Source organism: Centrocercus urophasianus, unplaced genomic scaffold (genome assembly GCF_019232065.1).
Source record: "Centrocercus urophasianus isolate 14NV4802_14NV808 unplaced genomic scaffold, USGS_Curo_1.0 seq_23, whole genome shotgun sequence".
NCBI classification, from domain to species: domain Eukaryota; kingdom Metazoa; phylum Chordata; class Aves; order Galliformes; family Phasianidae; genus Centrocercus; species Centrocercus urophasianus.
In genome coordinates this window covers 15,573,206-15,586,889 of record NW_024884789.1, presented here as the reverse complement: position 1 = coordinate 15,586,889, position 13,684 = coordinate 15,573,206, and the positions used below count along the sequence as shown (strand labels likewise).

General features: G+C 38.4%; 1 protein-coding gene across 2 annotated transcripts in view; it reads right to left on the bottom strand.

The window, feature by feature from the left end:
- The window catches only part of TLN2 (talin 2), a 140,752-nt gene that overhangs the window by 93,397 nt on the left and 33,671 nt on the right, over positions 1-13,684 (bottom strand). Inside the window, exons 2-3 of one of the 2 annotated variants that reach the window (XM_042824063.1) lie at positions 7,923-8,005; positions 5,467-5,584 (exon numbers count right to left, since the gene is read on the bottom strand). The gene's annotated coding sequence lies outside the window, so the exon portion shown is untranslated. The remainder of the gene's footprint in view (positions 1-5,466; positions 5,585-7,922; positions 8,006-13,684) is intronic. The other variant, XM_042824062.1, reaches the window with a different exon arrangement.

The window sequence follows — 13,684 nt, the reverse complement described above, 5'->3', positions numbered from 1 at the left end:
TATTAGTTTAATACTATCTCTGGTTAATGTTATGATGATATGAACACTCCTTTGCTTTCCATTTCCCACCCTTGCTAATGGAATGTTTTAAGTGAAGTGCAAGTCAAACTAGCTGCATTTCTTCAATAGGCAAATGTGGAACAACTAACACTGACATGTCAAATATGAACTACACCCATCAGCAAAGCTGCCACTGTCTGTGCTGTTGGCGAAAAACAAAGCTCTGCTATGATTTTGCAGCAATCTGTCTTCCTGTAGATGTTCCTTAACTCATTCATTTAAGCTTGACCAACACATATGTAGGTCATAAGACTCGCAATCTAAAAGCCTACATTTATATATATTACTATAGGCAAAGCTATGCATTTTTATAATAGAGTAACTTTCTAAGAAAATCCACTGGGTCAGAAGTTCTCCATTCATCTTAATACCCTTGTCACTGCCTTGGTGGCACAAGGCACCAGAAATATAGGACGTGTTACTTTTCAACTGTTCATGACAGCTGAACATCTAATTCTACTGCAACATACCAAACATTTCTTCAGTGGGTTGGTACCTGTTAAGATCTTAAGCAAGAAGTACTCAAAACCACAAACCTTGTTGTAATATTAACCACCTACCTTATTTCCAAAGTTACAAACATAAATCAAAGTGCCATCTTTCACAGTCAGTGGCAGGACCACAGGGCAGGCAGAAAGATGGTTGTGCAGGCGTTTAGATTAACAGAACTTTACTACAAACTCAATGATACTTTAACCAGTTTGGTCAATGCTACTGTTGTCATCTTTTGTACTTATCCTGCAAAAGGTCAGGCTCCGCCTGCTCTCAAAGGTGCCGTTAATTTTCTTAGTACACTAGGCAGATTCTCTGTAGGATCACTGCATAGTACCTGTCTGATATACTGTGGTTGTGCCTTGCCATTCATAGAATTGCTCAGGTTGGAAAAAGACCTTTTAGATCACTGAGTCCAACCACGACCTAACCAAACTGCCCTAACAACCCTCTGCTAAATCATGTCCCTGAGCAGCACATCCAAACTGTTTTTAAACACATCCAGGGATGGTGACTCAGCCACCTCCCTGGGCAGCCTATTCCAGTGCTTAACAACCCTTTCTGTAAAGAAGTTTTTCTGATACCCAACCTAAACTTACCCTGTTGCAACTTAAGGCCATTTCCCCTCGTCCTGAGAAATGGGGGAAACGCATTCCCCTGAGAACACTGTAGAGAGGTGCTTCAGGAAGAATTATCACTTACATCCAAGTAACTTACATGTCTATGCTGAACACAAAGTCCAATTAGTGCTTCACTGGTGAATTTAGAAGGGAGCAGTGCACACTATTCTGGCAGCCAGAAATAAAAGAGTCCCAGTTCTCTTCAAATTATCTTAAAGAAGAGAGGAACAACAGTAAACATTCACTTCTGTTCTATGAGTACAAAGGTATCAGCTTTAGAAGTGATCAGAAGTAGACAAAGTCTCAGGCTGTATGCTGTCTGGGTGGCTAGTCAGAGGTCTTTAAATAAGCAAACAAAATAACTACAGGTCTTCCTTCCATCACATAACATAAAGGTCACTTAATGCTATTCCACAGAACATTCTTTATTCTGTGCTTGTAAAATGTACATGGACAATTAAATGCAAGATCTTTTACACATTCCCTCCCCTAAAAAAAGACCCATTTAACCACAGGGCCTATATACACACACACATCACGTCCTGATAAGCAAGCTTGCATTTAAATCCTTCAAGAATATCAGCAAACTCACAACACTTACGTGCAGTGTGCAATACTAAGTCTTAAAAATAGGTAACTTGAAAAACATTAAGCTAAAGGAGAACGAGGGCAAGCTTAGGAAGCTACTGTAAAAGTAGCCTTTAATTATAAGCAGGCACTGATCATGTTTGACTGAAACAAGCTCTAGTGTGGAAGTCCTTAGTCTCAAGAGTTAGAAGCCTTGATACAGCAGTCAACAACTAAACTCTTTAAAAAGGGCCTCCAGGCCTTTGTTCTTATTTGGCAAGAGCAGCACAGAAGAAAGCTGAAATAAGAGAGTATGAGTTTTCTGCAAGTCAGAAGAGGTGAAGCAGCATCCTTTTGCTAGGTTCCTCTATAAATGCAGTGCTTCCCCTTTAGGCATGAGACCTTTTAAGCCTCACCTGGTAGGACAGCAATGAAGATGCTCACAGATGCTACAAGTATAACTTATGCAGTACTGAGATATGTGCACTTATTTTTAAAGTGAGGAGGAAAAAACAAACAACAGCTTGCTTGAGGCGCTAATCTACACTCGTAACAAGAGCCACAACTTGTTTGAAGTCAGATACGTGCTTAATTTTGAATATATTTCTGGGAATTTAAAAGCACATAAGTGAATTTAAAAGGACAGAATAAATTAAGATAATGATTATTTCTTTCTCTATGGAAGAATTAAAGCAATGCAAAACTGATTTTCCACGGCAGATTTAATTGTTTCAAGCATTCCACCCACATATTCTAAATCACACTGACAGTGGCAGCAGGTCGAACTACCAAGTGAGCTGCTAAATCCAGGCTTGCAGAATTCTGCATATTCACTCCACTTTCAAGCGATGAAATCCATGAAATTTTGAAGAAAGTTCTTAAGCCTTATGTCTGGTTGTGGTTTTGAACAGACTCACTTCAATGTTTTGTTTTATTGCATTTATTCTAAGTCAAAGTTCTGGCTATATCTGCCACTTCTTGACGAACTCCCCAAACTAGAATGTGATAAACCAACTTGTCAGAGTTGCTAATATAGTCATTAAGTGACACAGCCAGGATGTGACCTACTGGATTCATCTAATAGGTCTAAATACTATTCTACATTCCTTGATTCTTTTTCAAGTGGAATGAGGGCACTACTTGCCTTCAGAAGCAGCTGTGCTACATGGAAAACAAAAACTGAATCCTGTGATGGGCTGCATATGGAATAGTTCTCTGTTCTCGCTGATCTGAAATGCTGCACTTAAGAGGCACTGAAGCTGCTTTCAGTAAATTTTGATCAATTTCTCCCAACAGTCAGTTAATACATTCTAAACAGATCACTAAAACAGCAAGCAAGGCAGAGGAAAAAAAAAACAATAAGCACAAAATGTTATTTGGATGAATTAAGTGCTATCTAGTAATTAGTATTCCACATAATTAAGTAAGAACTCAGAAGAACTTGAAGGAAGACAGCGCGAAGTATGGCAGTTATGCTGCTAATTTCATCAAATGGGTCTTTAAAATATGTTTTTCTCCTTACAATATTTATTGGAGAACTCAACATTAAGCCAATTGCTACCTGAACCTAACTTATTAATAATTCATTTCTGTTTCTACCTTTGAAATGCCCTTGATTCCATTTCCTGTACTAATACTGAGGCAATCACAACATGAATCAATACACAATACCACCATTTCTGTACCAATTATATTTTCAATAATGCTCATGTCACAGAGACAAAGTTTACAGAAAATCAGTAAAAAACCACAACAAAATACTGTGAAGAGAGCAATGATAATCCAACATCCATCCTTCTCTACCAAACTAATCATGTAGAATGGTGATACTTCCATTCCATCTTGACAAGTCGACACCACAGCTGACACACCATCTATGAGCCAAGTCACAAAGTTCATAAAACACATCAAACTGAACAACAGTAGATCATGTCATCTCCTAACACATTCAAAAAGTTACCAGAGAAAGATTTTCCCAGTCTTGCAACCTCCATCACCCACTTCAAACTTACTGTGAATGCATTTCCCAATCACAGTTTGCACTACCTAGAATACCAGAGGATTTTCAGATAGTACTGCAACAAGTTTGAATGAGCTTAGTTGTCATGGTTTTATGATTTTTGGTCATCAGTATTCCACACCATAACATCATGTAATGCACTGGGGGTGGGGTTTGATATCTGCCGAATGTTCGTCCGTCGGAGAAGAACTACATTTCCCCAGGAGGCTTTGCGGTCAGCAAGGGGATATAACTCCAAGCAAGGTCACCTGATCCTTCTTCTTCGCCTGCTCTTCGCCGCCTGCGTTTCGCCATCTGCACTTCGCCGTCTGTACTTCAGTCACTCAACTGGACTGCACTTCTCACCCCAGGATTGTGGTGAGGTCTATCCAATTCAAACAGACTCTCTCTCTCTCTCTCTTTGTAGTTTACTAATACTATATTTAGTAAAATCATTTGTTCCACCTCAGATCAGTGCTGTTGTTTTTTTCAAGTATTTTGGGGTCCCCTGCTTCCCCTTTCCCAGAGGCGCGGATCCGCAGATCCCTCCACCCTGCTGGTCACGGAACTGGGCCGGACCAGCCCATAAACCGTTGACATTAGTGCACACTCTTTTCACTTCCTGATGCTAGCAAATGAATAGAGCATAGGAGGAAAGGAGATAAAGACAGTGTTTTTCTACTTTACAATTTCATGCTACCCCAGAGGCTGAAAGCCAGCTGTAATTTTTTCTAACACCAGATTTCCGGCTGAAACATCAGTCGTTCCTCTATCTTGATTACAAAACAATTCAGATTTAGGGGAAAAAAAACAAAAATAACACTACTCTTTCAACAGAAAACAAACAAAAAACAGAATGACTGAAAAAGAAAATGCCAATAAATACATAGAGACTCAGAAGGAAGAGCAACAGTAAAGAAACAAGGCCCATAAACTGTAGAGAGCAGAAGGCTCAGTTACTACCACAACAATGACATCAATGAAAACAGAAAAGGTGAGCAATGGCAGCATGCTTGCACTTACAAAATCAACATTCTTGAAGCATTCGTAAGATTAGCATATGCTAGCTAACTTCAATCTGGTAGATTTTCAGACTTGATAAGGCCATGTGTTACTGCAACAGGATACCATCCTTTTATATTTCAGCTCTAATAGGTTTGTAAGGATTCAAGCACCTTTGAAGAATTGTTACACATGAAAGGATAAGAGATACATGCTGACAATAAAAGCTGTTAAAACTGGACGTGGTCTGACTACTGCAGTCAATGAGGAAAGAATTCTTAAAGTCTAGGAGAATTCATCCCCCCAAACCAGGAAAAAGACACAGTTACAGCCTTCCTGATAACAAAAGAGAAAAGCAGAGACACATGAGAAATCTAACATTCCTCAGTGACTGGTTCAGGCAAGCAACTCAGCCTTCATTTATTTCCAGATTTAAAAGTATTTCCCAAGGTAAAAAGCTCACAACTAATGGAAAAGGAGATAATAACGTTACAGAGTTGTGTAATCTCTATGAAAATTTATGAAACTGGTTCAAGGTTGAGGACAGCCCACATCTCTGAGGAAACTAGGATGGAACTCCAAAGTATCTACTACTGCAGGGATAAAAAGGAAAAAACTTAAAATATTGCTGGGCTTTTAATAGGGCTTAGCAGTGTGCAAGTCAAGTAGGCTATAATTAGTCTAAGACACAGTCAACTATGTGCTAATCTCAGGCCAAAACCGTACCTTCATCAAATGTGCTCATAAAGACACCCTGACAGTGATCTTCCTTAGAACTTCATGGTCAAATTAGCAGATTCTTCAAATGGCTGAGCCCAAATTCACATTCAGTTTCTAGGAAGGCCTATTTCAAGATGCAGACGGAACACTGGATGAATCTTATGCCTCATTACTATCTGCTCAAAAATGTTATGCAAGTATTGTATGTAAGAATAGATACTCTGTACTTACACAAACATTTAAATATACATGTATATTTGTATGAAACTTACGAAAAAGCACTTCCACAGGCAATTGAAAATATATTAGACAGGCTAGTGCTTTTGACACAGGCACAAATTCACATTTAGACGTGCTGAACTCCAGCTAGGACTCTCATCTAAAGTCCAAGAAGATTACTGAGTATATTCTCTGCATAAACCATCTCTCCAGTGAACTTGGTTCCTTAAGCCAGAATAAAATAACCTGCCAGGACCTCCCTTATGTCAGCTCATGGACAATAGAACTGATGGAGAAAGCAGTTCAACAGGGCTATTTAGGTGAGAATCAGAGGAAAGCCTTACAGGAGTCAATTTTCTCTTACATTATGTTTCCCTTGCATCAGTATCTTACTTCAGAAACAAAACAAAACAAAACAGACACTGAATGTGGAAGACAGGAAAGATTAGGTTCCTTAAGTAAAATCCAAGTAAACACACTTTCTATCACTAACCCTGAAAAATCTTCTAAGGAATGGAATTTGTGCAATGACAATCATACAACATTAAACCTGATTAAGAGAATTTCCAGAGATTTTATCTTTTGCTCTCCTTTCATCCAACACATGCATGCAAAAAATAAATTGAAATGTTTCTTACTACCCAAACTCTTCACCAGCAGTGATTCCACCACTGACAGTGGTTATTTCCTTCTACTAACAAAATATTACTTTAGATCAGAATTGTACAGAATCACTAAATTCCAAATCCAAAGATCTTAAATTAATTTCACAGTCAGGACTTACAGCCATCAATGAAGCAAGATCCCATGAGAAGAGATCTCTGAATTCAAGTGCAGTTTGTTCTCCTACCACTCACTCACATATGCAACATCCAGAAGCACTGACATATTACTGATAGAGAAGAGGGACTTGGAGCAATTCATCTATGAATCAGGTCAACACGAACGAACTGAAAACATTTCCAGGGGAAAAATCTTCTTTCACACTTAAGAATCCCAATACTGAGAATATTCCCAAAATATCTGTTATTTCTGATTTGCAAGGAGTTATCAAAGCAGTTCAGTCACTTACACATCCAGAGATAATTAGCCTGACTAATGTAAGAGATGCTTTAAAAAAATAATTTCTTATATCAAAACCTAATTAACATATTTGCCACACTATTTCATTAAACATTTGATAACAGGGATTTAATAACAGTATCACTGACATGAGGAAAATATTGGCATTACAAAAGAGGACCTAATGTAGAGATAATTCATAAATACACACTGGTTATAGTGTTCTTTTTGGCAGTCTTTATCATAAGAATTCCCCATAAATACTTGATTCCAACTAAAAAATATATGTTTTATATTTTATATTATTTATATTGATATTTTATATATCATAAGATATATAAGAACAAAGTAGAGCTACAAGTCTTCTCTTAACAGCTGCAAATAAAATGAAATAAACAGCTTAAGCAACTATTTACTCTTTAATGATTTTACTTCATTTAACCTTGTCCTTAGACATAGCTGGCAATAAACTGAAATGCTGCTTCATTTACAGGCCATTTTAAAAGTTCACTGCAGATACTTTTCAAATATGGAGAAGGGCAGGACAAAATTCCATTAGCAAAATTTCAGTATTGCAAGCACCATTTGCAAATGAGGAATCAGAGCCAGGGACACATTTAGAGCAACAGTGTGCACAAGGTCAAAATTACTCCAACAAATCAAGAAACTAGAGCATGATTTAACAACATTTTGTCCGAAGCCAGGCTTACCACTTCAGCCTTCACTTCCCATAGCATTATAGTCTAGAAATAATTTATCTGTTTAGTCTAGAAATTATTTTTCTTTTCTCTCCTGTTACCTCTCTCATATGTATTAAAATGAAGCCAAGTCGTCATCTCAGCTATTTGTTCTCATACCAGTGAAAGGCACAGCCCTTCTTTCTGAGGCTTAGAGAACTCATTTATTTTGTATTATCTTCCAGTCTCCCTGGAAACTGTTTAAAAATAGGCAGAAGATGTAATGGGCAGGTTAGTCTCCTGGCTGTTATTCACAATGTTTACTTGGAGCTTCAACATTCATGCATCACATTTGATTTTCACCTTGTTTTTTTCACACATACATCCACTGCTGCATATATTTCATACGTTACCAACATACACAGGCAGCAGACAAAGGTTTTAAATTACTGTAATTATTCTCTGTCACACTGCATAAAGAAATCAAAACAAACAGAACCTTACCTCAAAATTAAACTTCATTTCATAGAAAATAAGGCAGTCTCAATGCACTGTCTGACCATGCAGGATGCTCTCAGTAACCAGGTCTGTAACACAGGAAACAAACAAGTTACTTTCTTATCCCCAGTCCATTCATTTCAACATTAAAAGTGCCTTCTGCCAGCACACTGAAAAGGAAGCAACTCAGGAAACTATGAGTTTCCTTTTCTCTTTTAGAACTGGAATATGCATTGCCAAAGAAAATAGCCTATGATAATCCAATTCAACCTTCTAAATTCAAGGCTTCTAAATTACTCACATTAAAAGTTCATTACGAATGAGATCCGAATTCATAGAGGTAAGCACCTTCAAATTGTCTAGTCACTTGATAAAAAGCCTGTAGCACAAGCCTGAGTGTTAATACAAACAGAGCAATCACAGTCTCTCACACAGTACTATTTTGCAATAACACTGCTTTTCTACGGCTTAAAGTCTCCTTATGAAGTACCTCAGTGTAGTAAACACCTAAACAAAATTCTCTCTGGGCTACTTCCCTTCACAGTGCACCTCATTTTGAAAGTATGGTTGCAAAAAAACAGAGTTAAAGTTTCTGTTTTCTTTTTAGAAAAAAAGAGAAGGGGAAAAAATACATATCTATTTCAAGGTTTTGGCTGTTTGAGGAAGGTGAGCTTTGTTCCTTGGGCTGGTTTTAGGCTTTGCATTCCTCTGATCTGAGGCTTTGGGGAGGAACTTGTTCTCTGTTTTTAATTCAAACAAAACATAACTTAACATGGAAGTTTAATACACAACTCATGCAGATGAGCAAATCAGTTGGAACAAAAATAAATTGCAATATATATTTTTTTCCATGCAACATTATGAAATTAACAATACCTTCTATCTACATCAGTGATTACAAAATTGTCTGGTCATTGTTCCAGGCAAAGCAATATGTTTCAAGAAATAAAAAGCCAAGTTAGATTGAGCTGTGGGCAACTTAATCATGTACTTGATCTAGTGGTTGGCAACTGTGCCTGCAGCAAAGAGGCTGGAACTTGATGATCCTTGAGGTTCCTTTCAACTCAAGCTACTCTACAATTCAAAAATAAAGCTTGCTGTTAGAAACAACCTGTGTATGTTCCATGTGTATGTTCTGTGACTGCAGTCACAGAAAGGTGTCACCCTCACTTTCAAATCTCTTGGAGCAGCTATCCAAAAGTTCAGTGTATTTTCCTTGGCAAGGCTGGTTAGAAAGGTGATTCTGTTTTCCTTCCCGTGGACTTTAAAGTAACCATAACTGTATTGCCAAACAGCTCCTAGCTGTGGCACAGGTCAGACAAAACACAGTCTGCATTCGGATATTTCAGCATCCAGTGGATCATCCGCCAGAAGCTGGCATTACAATAGTTTGCTTTTATAATCAGATGCCTCACACGTGTTCAACTTTCAATGCAGACCAAGTTATTTTAATGTACACCAAGAAGGTACGTGTGAGCTGAATTATAAGGCACGCCATTGGTGAGCACTACAAAGATTTTTCCGCTAACATTTAAGGTGAAGACAAAGCAAGGTCAGTGTTGTGCTGAATATGTAATGCCTTCCTCCCATGTGAAGCTATGTCATCATGCAAATAATTCAATGAAGGCAACTTTTATTTTATTTATCATTGTAAGATGATAGAGGCCTGTTCAGCACAGCCCATCAATTTGCTAGTCACTCAGGAAACTAGTTTTTATTTTTCCAAACTTGCACATAATTATATATTTTTTATTTACTTGTTTTAAATGTGATTCTAAAGTATTTCAATTTCTTTCAACATTTATACCTTTCTTCATCTTCATAGCTCTTCATAGAGGCTATGAGAGATGTTACGAAAGATGTTACGCCGTGAGAGCGGCAAACATCAGGTTAGCAGCATTTCACCTTTGCAGAACCCTCAACTGAGGCTGATACTTAACAGACTTGCATCAAAAACCAGTGTCTAAAGAACATATCATATTTATGGGACAACAACAGCAGAAGTAGCAGAGAAATGAATCTGAGTATTGCTGCTTTCTAGTTACACCTGGTTCCCCAAACAAGCTTTCCAATTTAATACAAGCTGTTCATTCATCAGGGCTGAGAAGCTGCTACGAAGCCTGCTCTTTTCAGATGCAATTCTATAACAGAATTTATTCCTGTTGCTAAAGAAAAACAATCTCTTGTTTTCAAGTTATAAACTGAAAACAAAATTACAGTTTCTCTGCTGTGACAGAACTCTAAATAGGTTTTTCTCTAGTTTACCATGGAGGTCTACCCAATGTTAACCCTAAATGTGACTATGATGGATGGAGGTGAATGAACTGCCCTCAAAGGTTTTATAAGAATAGAAGGAACAAAACACCACATTTGCACGTATTACTAGAGCAATCTAATGATTAGAATATCACATTTCCAAATTACAACTTCATTTAAAACAAGAGATTCAATTACATGAATATTTAACAGAAGGAAAATGTATGAACATGGTAGAGTCTTAAATAAATTGTTTATCCTATGTTCCATTTTAAGACTGGCTTGAACAAACGTGACTGTGGGAAGGATGTTCATTTTTCAAGTGGGCCAATTGCTGCTCAAGATACAATATACTTTTTTTTAAAAAACTTGCCAAGTGACAATTGTAACTAAACAGCCTGGGATGATTAATCACTGCTTATACAGTCTATTGTCCTCACCTGGAACGCAGCCAGAAATGAAACTCAGCTGCCCAAAACCCCAGTCAGCAAACGAGCTGTGCTGCAGCCTGGGTTCGCTATCACTGAGTGCACTCACCAGCATTCTTAGCCTGCTGTGGAACGGGGGTGATGAGTTCATCAAGCACCAAACTCCACAAGTTTACACAGAACTCAATGGGGCTGAGCATTCCAAGCCTAACTCCTCCCCACTCTTTTTTCTTTTAAAATCAGCTGCAGCCGCAGAACCATGAATTTATTTTGGTTCAAGTGCTACTAATGTTATTCACAGAAAAAAAGAATATTGAGTACAACAGAAAAGCACAGGGAAAGTGTTATTTCCCAATTAAATTCCAGAACCCCCCAGAACTGTGAATTGACGTGCTCCAAAAGTCATGCCTTCTATTTATTTCTTTGAAAGTGACAGCAGACACAATGTGCAAAACAACACTGTTTGATAGAGCAAATTCTCAGCTACAGAAACATTATTTCTTCAACACAGTCATGACCCTTAGCTTTTCATTTTCATCAGCAATGAACAAGAGCCTACATGCTGCACTCATAAAAATCCACACCAGAAGAGGTGACCCACAGTCACTGCTGAAATGCACCACCCACTGCTCACACTCACTGGTCTCCATTAATATTAAGCAAGCACTGTTGAATGCCAATGGTACCATTTTTTTCTGCATGGAGTAATTCAGTGTGGCCTTCCAGCAGTTGAAGAGAGCATATAAAAAGGAGGAGAACAGCTGTTTACAAGGATGGATAGTGATAGGACAAGGGAGTATGGTCAAACTGAGACAGGGGAGGTTTAGGTTAGGTATTAGGAGGAAGTTTTTCACACAGAGGGTGGTGAGGCACTGGAACAGGTTGCCCAAGGAGGCTGTGGATTCCCCATCCCTGGAGGCATTCAAGGCCTGGATGTGGATCTGGGCAGCCTGCTCTGCTGGTTGGTGACCTGCACACAGCAGGGGGTTGGAACTAGATAAGCATTGTGGTCTATTCATCCACACCTCCACATCAGACTCCATTCTGCCAGAATGTCCTCCTGCTGCCATCGGTGGCACAGCAAATACTGGCTGGAGGGTTCAACCTCTACTGCCATACCACTTTCATCTTCCTCTGATGTTGCTGGCCAACATAATAAAATAGGAGGCATTACTTAGGAGCTGCCCTCATATGATTTTGCCCCTCACAGATAGTTCAGGTAGTCTGTATTCACAAAGCTCTTGGTGCTATTGCATTTCACTTCAGCAGTATCTGCACTGGCACCTCTCTGAGACTGTAAAGGTAGATACCAGCCTCCCCCCATACTGTGTTGTTTCCATTCACATATTTTCTCTGTGGTTGTACCTTACCAATGTAGGCAGAGCTAGCTAATCCCAGGTTATCAAGAAAATCGGGTAACTCCTCACTTTGAATTTGGGAGTTTTTATTGATCTATCTGAACTCCAAACACACTAACTGTGCTTTGTTCTTTGTAACTCAAGTAGTGCTATTAAACAGTGTGTTAAGTTTGAATAGTCATTTAACTTTGACAGCCAATTTCTATTAACTAACACTAATATTCTAGTTTAATCAAAATCTTACACTTCTCTGCATTTACTAAAGCCAAACATTTGTGTCTTTTTGTCTTCCAGTAGTATCTGTTCAAAATAACTACTACAAACAAACTTCTTGTTTGTTCTTCTTTAATAATGTGTAGTTAACAGCTGTGTCAGATCTCATAAATGATCAGAAATCACCTACTCAAAAAATGTTTTCAGCACATAGGCAATTTTTACTATCCCTCAGCTGAAATTATAGTCTCAAATACAATTCTTCCCTTAACATTTGTAAGTTATGTTATATGTAAGTAAGTTATATATGTTATATGTATGTAAGTAAGTTATATGTTTAGTTATGTAAGTAACTAAAATAACTTCAACAATGTAAAGTTTATGAAAATGGTGCTTCAGTGTGTGAAGTATTCAATCTTGGGTTTTCTTCCTTCATACCTCATAGGTGGAGCCAACACAGCCTCACAATCACCTGCTAAAAACCAGCTCTCAACCTCAGAGGCTCTAACTACAGCTTTGCTCTCTCAGGTCTGAACTGTTGTTCTGAGCTTTAAAGACTTGCCGATCTTTAGCACATCCTATAAACACGGGATAGCTCCAGGAGGTCTGAACAGGCTCAACAAGTAAATTTTGCAACACAAGGGGGAAATACAGTATTAATTTCTTCTCAAGGTATGTCTGTATACAAGGTTGAAGAAACTGCCTGTTTTGACCATTTAAAGCCATCTACACTCTGATGCATTTTCAAGACAACAAAAGTCTCCAATCTCTCACCCGATGACACTGAACTCATTTCTGCAACAAATGAGAGAAACACCCTGTTTTCACCAACTTTAAGCTTTTGTCAGGCGAGTGCTGCTTTCTTGTGGATCCGCGCTCCTCCTCGTTAGTAGTGGGAAGTTCTCTTTCCCCAAACTTCTATTCCACAAACTACATTCAGAGTTGTCATTTGAACCCTCTACATAACCAGCTCTAATTTTGTTGCCTGCTAGGAAGAGAAGATCTTATTTAATGTGTTCAATTATCTCTGTGGGAGTTGGAGAGCAAAGAAGGTTTACCAAGCTAGAAATGTTAACTTACTTCCACTTTATTATTACTACTAGAAAAAGCACCCAGCAAATACTCACATTCAGTCACGGTTGTTAAGTTCTTTGAAATGCATGTGCCCGGAACAGTATGTCATCCTGGCATCAAACTGCAATGCCTTCCTTTGATGCCAGAAAGTCTGACTTGACTGATTCACCAGAGTAACGTGAAATATAAGGCAGTCATGCTTTAGTGCCCTCCTGAGAAGGCAGGCAGCAGCCCAGTGTTACCTGTCAAACTCACCTATACTTCCATCATGACGTGAACAACTTCTGCCTTACAAACATTTACAGTCTGGCAATGATCAGCTGCTTCAACATAAGCCAGGCTCACTATGTCTGCAAGGCATTTGCTAGAATCATCTTTTAATAACAGAACTAAACTTTTTTCCAATAACGTGATACCTGGTAAATGACAGAAAATGATG